We start from the raw sequence: 19,581 nt of genomic DNA, 5'->3' as shown, positions 1-19,581 counted from the left end.
ATTGTCCCCCCCCTGTCTACATGGAACAAAACCCACCTGATCTTTGTGTATAAGGTTAGGGAGTAGGACCGAGAGGCGTAGAGCCAATAACTTAGTAAAAATTTTTAGTCAGCTATAGCCCTGTAATTGGCACAATCCATTGCATCCTTCCCTGGTTTGGGTATAAGCGTAATATATGAATGTAACATACTCGTAGGTATAGGGGAGCCCGTGAGGAAGCCATTAAATAATTGGACCAGATAGGGATTGAGTTGATCTGCGAATGTCTTGTAATAGAAATATGTCAGCCCGTCTGGACCCGATGACTTCCCATTAGGAAGTAATTTAAGCACCTCTCCATTCTCTTCGCCTGTGATTTCTTTGTTTAGAGTATTTACAGCACTCTTAGTAAGAGTGGGCAGCTTACATTGCTCAAGAAAAGAGTGAATCAGTTCCCTCTGTTTTCCTGGGTATGTGGGAAGAGAGCTAGGTAAGGAATACAATCTTGACAGATAATCCTGAAAGATCTTCGCAACTTTAGTAGGGTCATAGAAGATACTCCCCCCTGCATCTTTCAAGGCATAAACAGATGAGTTCCCCCTATCCTCTCTAAGTTGGCCAGCTAATAGAGAATGGGATTTATTTCCTTTGTCATAGTATTTATGCCTGCTATAAAGCAGTAATTTTTCTGTTGTATTAACCGCTAGGTCCTTCAGTTGGGTACGGGTCTTTACTATTTCTCTGAGGGTACGTATTAATGGGTTAAGGGCCATCTTTTTTTTCTAAGTCTCTGAGACTTCGGAGGAGCTGATCCCTCTGATATTGTCTGTCTTTTTTAATGCGGGAACTTAATGCTATACATTGCCCTCTAAAGACGGCCTTATGGGCTTCCCAAATAGTAGAAAAATTAGACACTGACCCCTCGTTATTCTCGAAGTATTCTATCGGCCCCGCTTCCAATTTATCTCTGTAGGGTGCTCTCTTGAGGAGGGACTCATTGAGCCTCCAGTGGCAGACTCTTGTACGCAAAGTTGTCTGATCCAGGGTGAGAGTCATTGGCGCGTGGTCTGACCATGTTATTGCACCAATATCCACATTGTTCGTCAATCTAAGGGCTTGAATGTTGCCAAAAAAAAAAATCAAAATCAATCCTGGTGTGTGTACTATGAGGGGGAGAGTAGAAAGTAAAGGTTTTTTCTAAGGGATGCTTAATACGCCACAAGTCAAATAAAGCAAACCTGCGAATCAGTTTTCGAAAGGAAGCTGTCAATTTACGTTGAGACAGGCCTAACAGTTGATTGTTGATGGTTAGTTTGTCGAGAGAGTCAGAAAAAATGGTGTTAAAATCTCCTCCCACAATCCACGCTGAGGGGGGAAGACGTGTTAGTTTGAGGAATACCCGATTTAAGAAGAAGATTTGGGAGGTATTAGGGGCGTAAACATTACACAGAGTGACCGGGATGTCCTTATATGTCCCTTGCAGGATGAGGTATCTACCCTGTGGGTCGGCCAGGGAGGTAGTAATTTGAATGGGGCAAGTCCTTGATATCAAAATCGCCACACCTGCTTTTTTCCTTACTTGGGAGGCTAAAAAAATTGTAGGGTATAGGTGTTTAGCAAAGTTGCAGTTCCTATTGAGATTCAGGTGTGTTTCTTGCAAAAAAACCACATCAGCTCGCTGGGTCCGCATCTCAGCAAGCGCCATACGCCTCTTAATGTTTGAGTTTAAACCCTTGACATTTAACGTTAAAATTTTAACCATATTTTAAGTTGAAACAGTATAAAGCGGAAATAGCATTACATACGAAGGTTAACTCAATACCCTCCATCTCGATATTGCTCAAAGGCTCATAATCTGTCTCAGAGTTGCGCAAAGGCCCGTGATGGGTCCAAATGCTTTTCTCACCTCGGCTGGGGCAGACACATGAGGAATGAGGGAAAACAATGACGAAACATATAACATATAAAGCATAACATTTACATGTCTCAAATGGTACCGGAGAGGAGGGAGGACACCGGCGAAGACCTTCACCCCCGCCACCCTCCTCTCCGACCAGGGTCAAAGAAGAAAAACGTTGCATAATATCAAACTTTATCAATTTCTTCACCCTAACCTCCTATACCGACTCTTCCGTAGCAGGAACCAGGGTAACTCTAACCCTAACAAGGGGTTGGCAGCTATAGACACTGTGTGGCCACAGCAAGGGTCGAAAACTAACTGCAAGGTAACAAAGAGAGGGGAGTAGGCAATCCCCACCGCCCTAGTAGCAAACCAATATAATTATTAAGAGGTGACATAAACCAGATATGTTAGTAACGAAAATGCGGACAGCTACGTATAGAAAAGAGGGCAAACCAGAGTCCCTGCGATAAACTGGGGAGGACACAGAATGTGTACCCCATTACCCCAAAGGGGTTTCAGCTCAAAACCAGAGTTTCAGACAGAGGGCTCTGGTGCCCAGAGGATAGATGTCTCAGGTTGAAGTCGGTCGTGCCTTAGACCGGGATGAAGGAGATCCTCCCCTGGAGTCCACTTGATGCCAGACCGGACGGGGTGGATTGGATGGTAGCTCTAAGTCCCAATCTACCAGGGAAGGAGGAGAAAGTCCCATATCGGAGCAGAAGGTCGGGAGATCCCGGGCAGAACGCAGCACAGCAGTACGTCCATCTTTTGAAGCTATGAGGGCAAATGGAAACCCCCAGCGGTGCCGAATGCCCCAGTCTTTTAGGGAGGCAAGGAGGGGCTGCAGATGTCTCCTTTTCTGTAGGGTAATCCATGACAGGTCAGGGAATAATTGAATCCGAGTCCCTTGATATTCAACTTTCTCCAATGTGTGGGCTTTAGCCATAATGGACTCTTTCAATTGGAAGTCGTGGACACAGCATTTGATATCACGAGGTTTATTTTGAGGTCCCCTAGGGCGTAATGCTCTATGTGCTCTGTCCAATTTTATCTTTTGAGTTGCAGGGCGTTCCAATAAAGTATTGAATATTATTTTAAGCATGGCGTGAACATCTTCATTGCCTGTGGTCTCCGGGACACCTCTCACTCGGATATTATTACGGCGTCCTCTGTTGTCTAGGTCTTCCAGATGTTTATTAGTGTCGCTTAAAGCTTGGGAATAAGAAGACACAATTTTCTGTAGTTTGATAATATATTGTCTGGTGACATCATGATCTCTTTCCACAGAGTCCACTCTATCTGCCAGCAGCTTGACATCCTGGCGAATTGAGTTAATTTCTGCCCTACAGGTTTCTTTCACCTCTGATATCAGTGATTTGAAGTCTTCTTTAGTTGGAAGAAGATCCAGATATTTTTTCAATTTTTTTTGGTTGGAGTAGTGTTCCATATCTCCTGATTCAGCCTCTGATGGGGCGTCACGTGACTCCCCCCCGTCCTCCTGTTGAGACACTAGAGCGGATATAGAGGGTGTAGAGTCTAAGTCCATGTCCGCTGGGTCTGCCCACGCAGATTTATTTCTCGCCTGATTGCCTTTATGGGGATGACTGTCTTTGTGACTTTGGTGGCATAGGGTCTCCCACAGCACAGTCCCTTTTAGTAAGAAACTTGTACAGAGGAGTCACAAGTGGCTGTCCCTTTCTCAATCTGTATGACCAGCCTGGTCCTCTTCTCCTCCTTAGCCCAGCCAGAGCGTCACCCAGTCAGTGCAGCGTATTATGTCTCTCTCCAATATTGCTAGTTTATGCGAGACTATTAAAGTCGTAGCTGTCTACTTTATGTCACCTATATGGGCAGTAAGGTGAGCCTCTCCTCTATGCAGCCATTATACAGGGACGCATATCACCTTCACAGCTCTCTCCTGTGCACCCTTTATAGCAGGCTATTATCACAATAACCACAAGGTGGCAGCAAAGTCCTCTACAGAGAAAGAGGAGTTTTGTATATAATAATGGCGGGCCCTGAGTAATGCTTCAGATGCTATGCCCCGAGGTTTTCCTCCCTCTCTTCTCCACCCCCGTGGTAGGGGGAAGGGAACCGAAGCACCTCCACCTCCTGCCGCCCAAACCAATGTCTGAGCTTCTGGGCTAGACCCACATGTGACCGCGTTATCACTCCTCTTCGCTCAGGGCTGCTGCTGCTGCACTCAGGGCACTCGCTCATCCCCCTCCCAAGATGCACTGTACCAGTCTCTGCAGGAGCCCCAATCACCGCAGCCACGCTCCAGTACTGTCTCTCTGCCGCACGTGTGTACCAAGAGACCAGGCCTTCCGGGGGTGAGTGATCTCAGCGTTCTCCCTCTCTCTCCTCAGCAGTTAAAGTTCCCGTTCGGTGTCTCCTGTCAGCAGTAGGTCTTCTAGGTGTTGCTGGTTGCTGTTCTCAGGTCCAGGGATATCGCAGAGGCCACTAAACCGGCGGTATCTGCAGAAGCCGAGCCACCATGCGTCTGCTCCACTTGGCGTCCAGGCCACGCCCCTATCCCAGTGATTCTCATATTCTTTTTCGTGAGATGGTGTACTTCATGATAGTGGTAAATATTGCTCAATATTATTTGTATATTTTTATGAAAATTTCAAACATTTGGCAAAAAATGTGAAAATCTCACAATTTTCAATCTCTGAATTTTTATGCACTTAAATACTGCACAAAATAGTTAACAAATAACATTTGCCACATGTCTACTTTACATCAGCATGATTATTGAAACATAAACTTTAAACTTCTCTCACTTGCTAACAAAAAAATGAGCAGCAAATTTTCCTTTTTCCAACAAAATTAACAAAAATAATTTCTGGAAAACTACTCTGGCTGCAATAGATAGCAGACGCCATGTTACATTTGAAGAGCCCCTGAAGTGCCTAAAGAGGAATCCCGTGCATGGCCAAAGATAACGGACAATATGAGTGGTGCACACATCCCCTGGCACATGCTGCACATGTGCGCGGGAGCAATTGGATTGTATCCAGCTCTAAGTACTCGCGCATGCGCAGGACTATTGATGCGCACATCCGGGCTGTGCAGCTTGTGGGGTCCGTACAATCCAATCGCTCCCGCATCCATTCACAGCATGTGTCAGGGGATGTGTGCGCCATTCATATTGTCCCTTATCTTTGTGCACGCCCGGAACTCTTCTTTATGGGTACACACTTTCCAAATTTCCAAATTTACCCACATCTGGTATTTATTTCATTATGACTCATTGTATAGACCGCATATAAGACACATGTTTTGCCAACTATCACACACACACACCACCTCCCCTAAGGAAGCCACTATTTTGCGTGGTGATACACGTGGGGTTTTTTTTTCCACCTCCTAGATGACTGTTTACCCAAGTTAGTCTAAAGGCCGCTTTACACGCTGCGATATTGTTACTGATATCGCTAGCATGCGTACCCGCCCCCATCGGTTGTGCGTCACAGGCAAATCGCTGCCCGTGGTGCACAACATCACTCAAACCTGTCACACTACTTACCTGCCTAGCGACGTCGCTGTGACCGGCAAACCACCTCCTTTCTAAGGGGGCGGTTCGTTCGGCGTCACAGCGACGTCACTAAGCGGCCTCCCAGTAGAAGCGGAGGGGCGGAGATGAGCGTGACATAACATCCTGCCCACCTCCTTCCTTCCTCATTGCCGGTGGCCGCAGGTACGGTGAGGTTCCTCGTTCCTGCGGTGTTACACATAGCGATGTGTGCTGCCGCAGGAACGACAAACAACATCGTACCTGCAGCAGCAACGATAATTGGGAATAGGGGAACATGTCAACGAGCAACGATATGGTGAGTATTATCGCTCGTTAACAGTTGCTCCTTCGTGTCACACGCAACGACGTCACTAACGAGGCCGGATGTGCGTCACGAATTCCGTGACCCCCAATGACATCTTTTTAGCGATGTCGTTGCGTGTAAAGCAAATTTTTCTACTCATTATTTGCATTTAGTTTATTTTGTTATCTGCACTCTGTGATTTATTGATTGGTCATTATTGTTTTTTTCTCCTGTGTTTCCCATGATAGTGTATGGAATATATTTTTAGCCTATTTGTATAGGACTACTCTTGTATAGCTATCATTTTCCATCTTTTCTCTGGAGGTTAGAATACGGGGGACTGCTTTATTGTATGCAACTCCCCTATACTTTTTACACTTGTTATAGTGTTTTTAAATGTTTTAATCTGTGTGTTTGTGTTTTGTTGTCTTTTATTAATAAATAAAATATGTTGTTCTTTGATACTTTATCGGTGATCCCAAAAAATTATTGCACGCCACTTTTCTTTTTGTTTTGTTGAAATTATGTTTCCAATCTTCCACTGTCCACTTTTCGTACATTTTTTGCAAACTTAAGTCAACGCTTCTTATGATGATATTGAATTTAAAGTTATATCACCTGTTTTTGGGCCACCACTCAAGATTTGTGTGACGTGCACCACACAGTGCCTGCATGGACGTCTGTGATCTCACTATTACAAAGCATTTGAACACTTCCACTGTCGTATTTGTCGCGCCAGAACTGATAGAGCTTGTGATAAGCCAACTTGTTGACTCCGACATTTTGCCTGGACGTCCAACTCTTAGCTTTTGAACGGATGGATGGACTTTATTTCTTATTCAACCAACTGTCACAGCTCCCACATGATGCAGTTTAGTATATTTCTTGGTTGAGAGACCGCTATCGATGAGCTGGATGATGCTGTTCCTCTTTTCTTGGGAAATCTTCATGGCTGCTCCTTGATTCGAACCAGTGACTTTCGCTTGGGAATCAACCTAATAACACACTGAGCTATTAGGAAATGTGAATAACTAATCATATGCTAAATAGTAGAAGTCAAATTTATGTATGAGATAGCCAAGATGATTGTCTATAAAATGAAGGTTGTCACACGCTCAAAGTTGATGGTGAAATATTGAGGCTGAAAGTCAAAAGTTCAAAACATTATTACCCTTTTGCTCTTCACTCTATAAAAGTTCACATTGTCATGGTTATTGGGCTCACATGCATTGGTCAATACATAAGCTAAGTATGTCTTTTTTCAAATATTCCTATAGTAGTAAAGCAAAACCAGAGTCCCTGTATTCAATGTTAACATTTTAGAGTGTAAAGGAGTGAAGTGGACCATTTTGGAAGATTGGTCCACTACCACCTATATGACAGAACATCCCGAGGACACTGTGAGAAAGACCATAACAATGTGCTGCCAGGGAGCAAAGGGCACAGGAAGTGTAAGTAACCGACCTGATGGAAGCTGTTTGGGAGTCTTATTTTAAATACACATAGTACATGCAGAAATTCCACAATGTCTTTACGCAGGGATGCGCACCAGTAATGTGAAATGAGAAGAGCAGTCTTCTTCTGCCCAGCCTGGCCATCCAATTTAAACAAGTGACCCCACTTTAAAACTAGCTTCCTGTCGGCTTCTGCAACGAAGGTATTTCCTGATGGAACCCGAGATAAGCTCTCTGGAGCCACAGTAAATATCTTGGTGGGCTCAATTATATGTTGAGACAGCTCCTCCTGGTTGATTGACAAAAACAACCTTGAAGTGCTTGTCTGCTGGCCGAAAATGGAGTATGAAGTCAAAGTGGGCAAAGAATAGCGACCACCTAGCCTAGTGCGGATTTAATTTCTATGCATACTGTAAGTAGACCAAATTCTTATGGTCAATGACGACAGGATGGACTGCCTATTCAAGTAGATAACGCCACTCCTCCAAAGCTATTCTGGTTCCCAAATCAAGTAGCTGCGCTCTGGGACAGAGAAGGCCTTGGAAAAGATAATAATAATAATCTTTATTTCTATAGCGCCAACATATTCCGCAGCGCTTTACAATTCAGGAGGCTCATATACATAACATATACATAAACATATACAAACAAGTAACAATTATAGAAGATACAATATTTAAAGGGAAAAAGGCAACCCTGCTCGTGAGAGCTTACAATCTACAATGAGATGGGGGGAGGTGCAAGGTACAAGTGCTTATTTACAATAACAATCCAGCCATCTCAAGGAAATGGGGGATAGATAATGGCTTCCTGGACCAATAGGCCAGAGCCTTGAGATGCATTTGGGATGCCGCAGGTTACCATTTGTTCGGTAAAAGATATCTGTGTTAGAACCGCATTGGCCCCAAAGAAAGAAACATCCACTTCCAAGAAAAACTGTTTATTGATATCAGGTCTATACAGCACCAGAGCTGATGAGAAGGCTTGCTTCTGGGAGACAAAAGTGCTCTCAGCCTCCAGGATCCACATCTTCGGATTTGCCCCCTTGTGAAACATGGCAGTAATGGGAACAGTTCGGGATGAGAAATGTTGAATAAATTGGCAGTACTAATGGGTGAATCCCAGAAACCACTGGATTGCCTTCACACCATCAAGACAAGGCCTCTTTATAACTGCCAACACCTTCTATGGATTGATCTTCAATCCAATGTCAAACATTATGTAACCCATGAAAGGAAGGAAGGTGTGTTCTGAATAAATCCCCTTGTCAGGTTCTTTTTGAAATACTTAGACATCGCTTGGGTTTCTGCCTGTGACGGGGTAATTCAGCCTGGAGAAGGTGAAGAACCCGGTAATAGGTCTATCGGACAGTCATACTGCCTGTGTGGTGGTAACATCTCCGCCTCTTATTGTAGCCATCAGCATACGACCAATAAGCAAAAGGGAGATCCAAAAGAATTGATGGAGTTTCTGGCAGTCGGGCAGGACAGACAGGAACAAGACATGTCTCCTGGCAGGACTGACCCCATCTAAACACATCACCAGATCTGCAGCCCTAGACAGGCTCATGAATTTGAAGCTACGGCAGACCCAGTAGCAGTGGATGTGACAGACCTGGTAGCACTTAGAAGGCGATCCTCTCTGAGTACATCGTTCCCACCTGAAGCTACATTTGCTCAGTGATGAAAAGGATGGCCTCAGACAGGGCTTTTCCATTAGTGGGCAACACCACCAGGGAAGCTTGAAGTCGATGGATGAAAACCGACACTGATCACTACGGGCTGTTGCACAAAGTTACCTGCGGAACCGGAGCCCACATAGACTGACTCAGTGAATCGGGTGTTTCCACAGGATAGGGATGCTGACAGAATCAAAGGAAGAGAATAGTTGCTCTTGCCCAGAGTGGCCTCTCCAGCCCGACCCTAGGCTTGAGAGTTTCCCAGCTTCCCGGAAAACGTCGCCCTCCTGGCGATGTTCAGCCAGCTTCACTTGGTCTACTTGCATTGGTTCAGTTGGAACAGTGAAAGATGAAGACGGTAGAATAATTGGCCTCTGGAGTGACGGAGGCAGACACATCGACCTCTTCTCTCAGCTCACCTCTCTAAAATATTCCTGAAACCTGAGGTCGATTTGGATAGCCAAGGAAGCCAGGTTGCCAAGGAGGTTGTAATATTAAGCTCATCCTTAATTCTCCCGGTCAGACCCTCCCAGAAAGCTGCCACCAACGCCTCATTATTCCAACCAAGTTCTGAAGCCAGGGTGCTGAAACGAACATGCAGAAAGGAGTGGAAAAAACAGCACCTACTCAGGAGATCCAAAAAACCTTCTTTATTGCAAAAACCGTGTATATAAACACATAGTGCAATTTTAAAATATAGACCACGTATACGCGTTTCAGGCCCCAAAAACTTGGCCCTTAATCATGACAAGATTACATTGAAAACGACAGACATTATATACAAGGAAAATACAATAGGCGGAGTCAGTGAAGAACACACATGTTCAATATCATTAACTCGAAGTTGCTCACAGGCACATCATTAAATCTTCACCACCTGCAATAAAAAAATATAAATAAATAAATAATAGGCACAGATTTCTTTACATTTAATACGTACATTTTTCTTAATATTAGTATGCCAAATCATTCTTATAGTTTAATCCAGCAGGTATGCGACAATTCATCTTAAGTATCCATTTAGCCTTAAGGCCCATTTACACACAACGATATCGCTAACGAGATATCGTTAGGGTCACGGTGTTGGTGATGCACATCCGACTTCGTTAGCGCTGTCGTTGCGTGCGACACCTTTTTGCGATCAGTAACAATCGCAAAAAGGTGTCAAATTGTTCGTCGTGTACACGTCGTTCATTTTTTAAAAATCATTCCTCATTTGGAACGCAGGTTGTTTGTCGTTCCTGCGGCAGAACACAGCGCTATGTGTGACACCGCAGGAACGATGAACAACATCGTACCTGCGGCCGCCGGCAATGAGGGAGGAAGAAGGTGGGAGGGATGTTCCGGCCGCTCATCTCTGCCCCTCCGCTTCTATTGGGTGGCCGCTTAGTGACGCCGCTGTGATGCCGAACGAACCTCCCCCTTAAGCCCGCTGTACACGCTGCAATATATCTTACAATGTGTCGGCGGGGTCACGTCGTAAGAGACGCACATCCGGCATTGTAAGTTACATTGCAGTGTGTGACAGGTATGTGCGATTGCGATTGAACGTTAAAACGTTCATCGCATGCACATCGTTCATTTCTCTAGAATTGAACGTCAGATTGTTCAACGTTCCCGGGGTAGAGCACATCGCAGTGTGTGACACCCCGGGAACGATGAACAGATCTTACCTGCGTCCTGCGGCTCCCGGCCCACAATACGGGAGGAAGGAGGTGGGCGGGATGTTTACGTCCCGCTCAGCTCCGCCCCTCCGCTTCTATTGGCCGGCTGCCGCGTGACGTCAATGTGAGGCCAAATGTCCCTCCCACTCCAGGAAGTGGACTTTCGCAGCCCACATCGAGGTCGTATGGAAGGTAAGTACTTGTGACGGGGGTTAATCGTTTGTGCGGAACGTTCAACAAATTGAACGTGCTGCACATACGATGGGGGCATTGCAAATCGCATACGATATCGTATGCGAAATTGCAACGTGTAAAGCAGGCTTTAAAGGAGAGCTTTTTCGGCGGCCATAGTGACATTGGTGAACAGGTAATTGTGTGTGACGCTGGCGTAGCAATATTGTTCGCTATGGCAGCGATCACCCCGTGACGCGCCACCGACATGGGCGGGTGCTATCGCTCGCGACATCGCTAGCGATATCGCAGCGTGTAATGCTTGCTTTACACTTCCTAACCAAATACATCCAGTCACCCCCTCACAGGGGAAAATTAACCCTCTCAATGCCATGCACCATTAGTGTCTCAACATTACCTCCGTGTACATCATGGAAATGTCTAGATAAACCAGACATTGATCTTGATATTTCCTTTATTTTTGGTACCGCATCTCTAATATGTTCCGAAAAACGTACCTTTAACTTAAGGATAGTAGATCCCACGTAAATTAGATCCCAAGCTATACATTTAGCAAGATACACTATGTGTGTAGAATTACAATTAATGAGGGTCTTAATCTCATACTTCCTAGATGAATTAGGGATAAAAAAAATCTAATATTCACCATATGTGTACACAAATCACATTGATGGTAGCCACATTTATAACTTCCAACTGTGGCTAGCCAAGTTGAAACATTAGTATCATTCTCTATAAAGAGACTTGGAGAAAGTATGTTACCTATACTAGTAGCTTTCCTAGTGGAGAATCGTACACCCTAAAGCCTGCTTTACACACTTCAATAGATCTTTCAATCCGTCGTCGGGGTCAAGTTGTAAGTGACGCACATCCGGCATCGTTCGTGATGTATTTGCGTGTGAAACCTACATGCGATCGATATTGAACGAAAATACGGTGATCGCATACACGTCGTTTATTCCTCATACATTGGACGTTTGGTAGTACGAAACTAGTGAATTGTAACGTGTGACATCCCTCATACGATTGTGATGTCTGAGGCTATGTGCGCAGGTGTGCGCTCTGCACCGCTGCTTAACAAAGGTCTGCTTCAGAGCGCAGCTGAAAAGCTGCGTTCTGAAGCGCCTCACAATGTCTGTCATGCACTAATCTCTGTCAGTCGGTCACTATCTCTGTCCCTCGCTCTCTGTCCATGTCAGTCTATCCCCCTCTCTCATATACTCACCGATCCCCGATCCCCGGCGCTGCACGGCATTCACACTGCTCCGGCGGCTTTTACTGTTTTGAAAAAGCCGGCCGCCCATTAAACAATCTCGTATTCCCTGCTTACCCCGCCCACCGGCGCCTATGATTGGTTGCAGTGAGACACGCCCCCCACACTGAGTGACAGGTGTCACACTGCACCCAATCACAGCAGCCGGTGGGCGTGTCTATACTGTGTAGTGATGTCAGCAAACCTCAAACAGAGGGAGGCCACTTATCAAATAGTAGTGAATATAGCAATAAGAGGCTAAAATTTAACTTTTAATTCTGATATAATAAAAGCCCAAGAGGGGTACATGTAACCATAAAACTCCCCAGTGCTCTGAAATCTCAGATAATAACTTATCGTAGCACAGGGAGTCAGTAATGTATAACAAACATAACAAAAAAACACAAAATACATAAATAATAAATTGAGTAGATTATATCCACCCGTGGGACAGTGGTCCATCTACTAGGGAAGAAAAAATAATCAAAAAAACTCAATATACATAAATCAAGAGCTAAATGTTGGTCCTCAGTGGAAAGACCAACACAAATTCTATTGCTCAATATGCAAATAAATGGGAACAATCTCACCTATATTCAGTGGTCTGGGGCAACTCAGGATCTCCTCCGTGTGGGTCCTCTTTGTATCGTCAAGTTGTCACTGACCCTACACAAGCCTAGGAGATTGACTTAACCTGTTGCCCAAACTTCTGTCCTGACAAGGACAGACCACAGCTGGCCCTCTCTATATACCCCTACACCGATCCTAGCCACGTCCCGACGCGTTTCATCATACAAGATTCATCAGGGGACTCCGGTGTTTAGATAGAGGCCAGAGGTCCTAAGCCCTCGCTCCCAGAATAACACAAGGGAGTCACCTCAGTTGCTGACCGGAGCAGCGGTGAGTAGCGCGATCAGCTGAGCTGTCACTGTGGTTACCCGCGGCCACCGCTGGATCCAGTGACAGCGGGTAATCTCAGTGACAGATCAGCTGATCGCCGGCTGTCTTCATTAGCTGCGTGGAGGTGACCGGAGCGGCTGTGTATTCTGCAGCTCCGGTCACCTCCATGCAGCAGCGCTGGAAGCGATGCTGGACTATCCTGGATTACGCCGGACAAGGAGGGCTTTTTGGGGCTGATTAAAGTGGTGAACCAGGGAATGTGTGTGTGTTTTTTATTTCCAATAAAGGATTTTTTCGGGTGTGTGTGTGTTTATTTACTTTAACTTACAGATTAATGATGGAGGGTGTCTCATAGACGCCTGACATGATTAATCTAGGACTTATTGGCAGCTATGGGCTGCCAATAACTCCTTATTACCCCGATTTGCCAACGCATCAGGGCAAATCGGGAAGAGCCGGGTACAGTCCCAGAACTGTCGCATCTAATGTATGCGGCAATTCTGGGCGGCTGTTGGCTGATATTGTTAGGGTGGGGGGCTCCCCATAACGTGGAGCTCCCCATCCTGAGAATACCAGCCTTCAGCCGTATGGCTTTATCTGGCTGGTTTTAAAATTGGGGGGGACCGCACGCCGTTTTTTTTAATTATTTAATTATTTATTTCACTACACAGTATAGACACGCCCACCGGCTGCTGTGATTGGGTGCAGTGTGACACCTGTCACTCAGCGTGGGGGGCGTGTCTCACTGTAACCAATCATAGGCGCCGGTGGGCGGGGTAAGCAGGGAATACGAGATTGTTTAATGGGCGGCCGGCTTTTTCAAAACAGTAAAAGCCGCCGCAGCAGTGTGAATGCCGTGCAGCGCCGAGGATCGGGGATCGGTGAGTATATGAGAGAGGGCTGCTCAGTTCACTTACTCAGGAGATTAGCGGTCACCGGTGAGCCCTTCACAGGTGACCGCTAATCAGGGCGCGACACAGACAGAGCCGCAGCATGACAATGAAGTCGGGTGAAGTTCACCCGAGTTCATTCTGACAGTGCGGCTCTGTCTGTCTGCTGTCATCTGCCATTCAGCTCTGCTACATGGCTGTCTGTGTCTGCTGTTAGCGGCCATGTAGCAGAGCTGAATGGCAGATGACATAGTAAAAACGCATCCCTACACATTACACACGCTTGTCAAGACAATAAATAAAAAAAAAAAGGGTGCCCAATGCATACGTCACAGAACACGTGATCTAAAGGATCGCACACAAAATTGACCAATTTAACATAGACTACTAACGCACGTGTGACAGCAAATGAACGACCTACGTGCAATCTCATTAGATCGCATATGCGACCTGGGCGTGTCACATCGCATACGAGATCGCATACCTAACTGTAAGGTGTAAAGCTGGCTTTAGATACAATATCTGATACAATATGGTCTTGATGCAATACAGGTAAATGTTTCCGAACAATGTTCCGAATAGTAGGAAAATCACTTCTTAAAGTAGTAACAAAGGTAACAGAATCCTTATTCCTATCATTTCTACACTTAGATCTATTGCTATCCCCATAGACTAATTCATGTCGGTCTCTAGTAGCAACGATATCCCGAGCTCTATTAAGCAGCGCATTATTATAGCCCCGATTTTTTTAGTTTATTTGTAATGTTTACACTCTCCTGACCATAATCCATACATTGTGAGCACCCTCTTTTAGCCCTTATATATTCGCCCACTGGGATTTTTTTATTACATGTGCGGGATGTAAACTCGCTGCATGTAAAAGGGATTTTCCACTCACTGGTTTTTGATACAATTTGGTATTAATTTTACCTGCATTACCATCCCCTCCAAATGAATGTCAAGGAATGGTGTAGCATTTCCATGTGCAACAGAAACAAAATGAATAACAATAACAGTAACAATCTTGAGCGGAACATCCGACTGGGGTTCAAAAGGGGAGTCTACAAGGGCATCAAGAACAAGATTTAAATCCCAGGGAGGCATACGAGGAGAGGGGACAGGGGCAGTTATAGCACAGGACCTAATGAACCTGCTAATCCACATATTCTTTGTAAGGTTCTGATTATATAGTGCACCCAGGGCCGAAACTTGTACTTTCAAAGTGCTAGTGGAGAGGCCCAATTCCAACCCCTTTTGAAGGAATTCTAGGATAGCCAGGAAGGGAGGAGGGCCCCCTATTTGCGCTCCTGAAACTTCCTCCAGACCCTGCCATAAATACTGGTGGTTACTGGCTTCCTACTCTTATACAGAATCTCTACTAGGTTCCCCGAGAATCCCTGAGCTAAGAGCAGCTGCCTTTCAAATGCCACGCTGTTAAGTGTAGGGCTGGATCCCTGGGGTGACACACTGGTCCCTGGACTAGGAGATCTGTCTCGTCTGGAAGTATCCAGGGGTCTGATGTTGACAGCTTCTAAAGCCAATAAAACCACGCCCTCTTCGGCCAGATGGGAGCGATGAGGATGATGTGGGTGTTACGCTCACCGAGGAGCGGCGGGCGTCCAGAGGTGGACCCACTGGACCGTGCACCGGACTCCCCTGAGAAGGCGACCAGCAGCGAACCCCTATACAGGGACTGTGAGGCGCCTCCCCAGGAGGCCTAAATGCACGGCAGCCAGGAACCGGTAGTAGGAGTCTCTGTAGGGCCAGGTGTAGCAAGGTTGTGACGTCCACAGCCGGCAGGACATGGAAACCGCACCGGAAATGTTCACAGCAGGTGACGTCCACCGCAGGTACGGCACGGATAATGTCCATGGCAGGTAGGGCACGGTGACGTCCACTGTCAGTATGAGTGGTGACGTCCCCAGCCGGAATGGTACGGATGGCACTACGGTGAGACAAGGGATTAGAACCAGGTATCAAAGCACAGAAAACAGATAACAGCACAAGGGGTCTGGACACTGGCAAGGCTCTAATGGAAGCGTCGCTCGGGTGCCTGCTGCTGGGGGAGGTGAACCTAAATACCCATTAGGTAACAGGTGACCTCTGAGGTCACTTCCAGAAAACGAGGCATACCGCTTTAAGAAAGGGGGCGTGGCCTCGCGCACAGCCTAGAGTCACTTACTGCAGCTCTGTGTAAGGAAGGGAGACAGGAAGAGGCTGCAGCATGCCTGGGAGCAGGAGCAACGTCTGCAGAGCCATGGGACCGGTAAGAGGAAGGCCGTCGCTGCCTGGGGCTATGACTGTGAGTGCTAGTGGGAGCAATGCTGGGACTGGGCACATGTGAGGGAGCGCGCCCCCCACGGGGTCTGGTGGGACCAGGCGCTACAGTGGGCTTTGTCTTCCCGAATCTTACGGAGCACAGCAGAGATGAGGATTAAAGGCGGAAAGGCATACAGAAGACCCTGGGACCAGGGAATCTGCATGGAATCTATTGCCAGGGGACAGTCTCTGGGATTGAGGGAACAGAACTTCTCCACCTTCCTGTTCGCCCTGGTTGCAAACAAGTCCAATACTGGAGTTCCTCATAGTTTCGTGATGAGACGGAACACCCGGGGGCTCAGAGCCCATTCCCCTTGATGTAGATGATGTCTGCTGAAGAAATCGTCTTCCTCGTTGTCTTTTCCTCTGATGTGAAGCGCACTCAGGAAGAGAAGATGAGACTCTACTAATTGAAAAATCTCCATTGTGAGAGAGAGAAGTGTTGGGGATCTGGTTCCCCCTTGGTGATTTAGGTAAGCCACCATTACCTTGTTGTCGGAGAGAATACATGCTGACCAGTCAGATAAGGTAGAAAGCCTCTGAGTGCCATCTTCACTGCTGTCAGCTCCCTGAAATTGGAGGACTGACTTCACAGATGGCCGTCCCATAATCCTTGTAAAAGGTGATGTCGCAGATGACCTCCCCAACTTAAATGACTGGCGTCCGATGTGATGGTATCCGTGAGTCGGGTTTCCCACAATACCCCTGTGGATAAATGAGTCAAGTCCTGCCACCAGGTTAGGGAATGCAACGTGTCTGGGTGTAAATGGATCTTGTGATCCAAAGAGCCGTCCGACTGCCGCTGCCAGGTTACGACGTCTATCTGACAGGATCGCACGTGTAGTTGTGCCCAGAGAACAGCGGGGATGCAGGCTATAAGAGACCCCACTAGTGACATGGCTTGTCTGAGGGTCATGACCGGTTTTCATATTGCCGAGGTGACCAGATCTTTTACCCTGTTCTTTTTCTCCTGTGGGAGAGAAGACAATTGTCTGACCGAATCCAGTATCAGGCCTAGGGAGGATTGACACTGCAGGGGTTGAAGTCTGGACTTCTCCTGATTGATGATCCACCCCAAGTCTTCCAATATGGACAACACCTTTCTGATATGCTGTCTGCAGTGATCCTCTGACCGACTCACCACCAACAGGTTGTCCAGGTAAGGGAAAATAAGGATCTGATGGACCCTGATATGTGCCATCATCTCTGCCATAAGTTTCGTAAAGATCCTGGGTGCCATGGAGAGACCGAATGGTAAGGCCCTGAATTGGTAATGCTGCAGGGTGTCTCCCTTCTGAAGAGGGAATCTCAGGAACTCTTGATACGCCTTGTGGATGGGGACATGGTAATAGGCGTCCTTTAAATCGAGTACCGCCGTGAAACACCCTGGATACAACAGTCTCACTGTGGATTTGATTGTCTCCATCTTGAAGGGGCGCTGCGCTAGGTGACGATTGAGACTTTTTAGGTTGATAATCGTCCTGAACGAAAAGTCTGGTTTCCTTTTGAGGAATAGTGGGGATTAGAACCCCTGACCTGCGTCGTCCCCTGGGACTTCCTGTATCATTCTCTTTGAAAGGAGGGAGTCGATCTCTGACTCCAACGCTCTCCTTTTCTCTTCCAGGCACATGGATGTTACAATAAAATACCCGAGGGAGCGAGTCCAGATGTAATTTCAGACCGTCCGAGATGATCTGTAAAATCCATGGGCTGGAGGAAATCTTTTCCCAGGAGGGAAGGAAGAGAGAGAGCCTTCCCCCTACCGGGATGATGGCGTTCTTGGGGACCCTTTGGCTTGGTAGAAGAGGATGCCCTAAACATAAACCCTGAAGACTTCCTTCTATCGTTGCATGAATCCTGGTTTTTGGGAGGCTTCTTATGAAAAAATTGTCTTTTCCTAAAATGTCGGTTACGAGGGAATTGAGGTTGGATAGCCAGAAATCCTTGTTTCTTATCTGCTGCATTAGACAGATCATCCAGCTGTGAGCCGAATAAGTAGTTTCCCTCACAAGGCATCCCACACAACATGCTCTTGGATTACACATCTCCCTTCCAGGTCTTCAGCCAGAGGACTCTTTTAGCTGAATTAGAAAGAGCTGCTGACCATGCCGACATTTTCAATGTATCTATGGATGCATCCGCAGTATCTCTCTGACTTTTTAATACAGCAGGCCTGGGAAAATGTTTCATTTTCTAGCACATCCAAGCCTAAAATATTTTTTCCTATGTTGGACAATTCTTTCAAGATTGTACTAAAATGTTGCCATGCATTTTTATGCAGAATTTAGTTTTTAAACCCTCATCTACATGTATTGCAGTTTAGGCCTGGGCCACACTTTTTATATTGCTGATAGAGTTGAGCGGGATGCCAATAATCCGGGGCCGGCGGATCATTAACAGACTTAAAAATATGTCCGATCCGCTCCGGAATCCGGTGCCCATATAAGTCAATGGGGACCGGAATCTGGAGGTTAAAAACATTTGTGGAAGGGCTAGGGGGCTAGGAGCGAGTGCGGCATACTCATCAAGGCGCTGTCATGGCGGCACACTCCTTCCGGGTCACGCTGTTACCTTCCGGAGCCAACAATTCAATATTCATTGTTTTCCCCGCCCACCGGCGCATGTTGATTGCAGCTAGACACGCCCCCATCCTGAGTGTCAGCGTGTCAGCTAACTGCAACTAATCACAGGCGCCAGGACGGCCGGTGGGCGGGGAAAGCAGTGCACTGTCGGTCAGTTCAGTTCACGGTGGTAAACACTCGGCAGCACAGTTATAGCGCGTGGCTGCAGCCCCAGCCGTCGCGCTGTATCTGTGCTGTGTATACAGTGCCCAGAGTCACACGTGCGAGGCTTTGCCGGGTGCTGCCATGGCAGACTCGCGTGAGGCCCTCGCATGCGTGATTCAGGTGAAAGTAAAAAAAAAACAAAAAAAAAAAACGACGTGCGGCCCCCCCCTAATCATCATCCCCAGCCGAGATAACGCCAGCCCGCAGCCGCCCGGTACTGCCGCATCTGTTAGATGTGACCATACTGGTGTGCGCTACTGGCTCTTCCCGCTGGTGTGATGCGGTGCCAGTCGGGGTAATAGCAGGGGTTAATCGCGGCGCACGGCTGCTGCTAAACCCTAGCTTTGTGTGATGGCACAGGCGTCTATCAGATACCTGCATCACACAAACCTGTAAATGACAGTAAATAAACACAGACACAGAACAATCCTTTATTTGGAATAAAGTACAAAACACACCCTGCTTCACCTCTTTATTAAGCCCAAACACCCTGCAGCTCTGACGTAATCCACAGGAGAAGTCCCACGGTGACACATACATCACTGCTACATGTCAGAGCGAGCAGCTATAGAGAAGACTGTCCGCTCTGAGTGCAGCCTATTACTGAGCCGCGATAAGCGATGACTGCGGCAGAGACTGTCACAGGCTGGGGGGCGTGTCAGCCTGCAACCAATCACCGCTGAGAGGACGGCCGGTTGGCGGGGAAAACACGAAAGCTGTGTGATTGCGTGCATAGCACA

This window comes from Anomaloglossus baeobatrachus, chromosome 1, assembly GCF_048569485.1.
Source record: "Anomaloglossus baeobatrachus isolate aAnoBae1 chromosome 1, aAnoBae1.hap1, whole genome shotgun sequence".
NCBI lineage: Eukaryota > Metazoa > Chordata > Amphibia > Anura > Aromobatidae > Anomaloglossus > Anomaloglossus baeobatrachus.
This window is presented reverse-complemented; position numbering follows the sequence as displayed.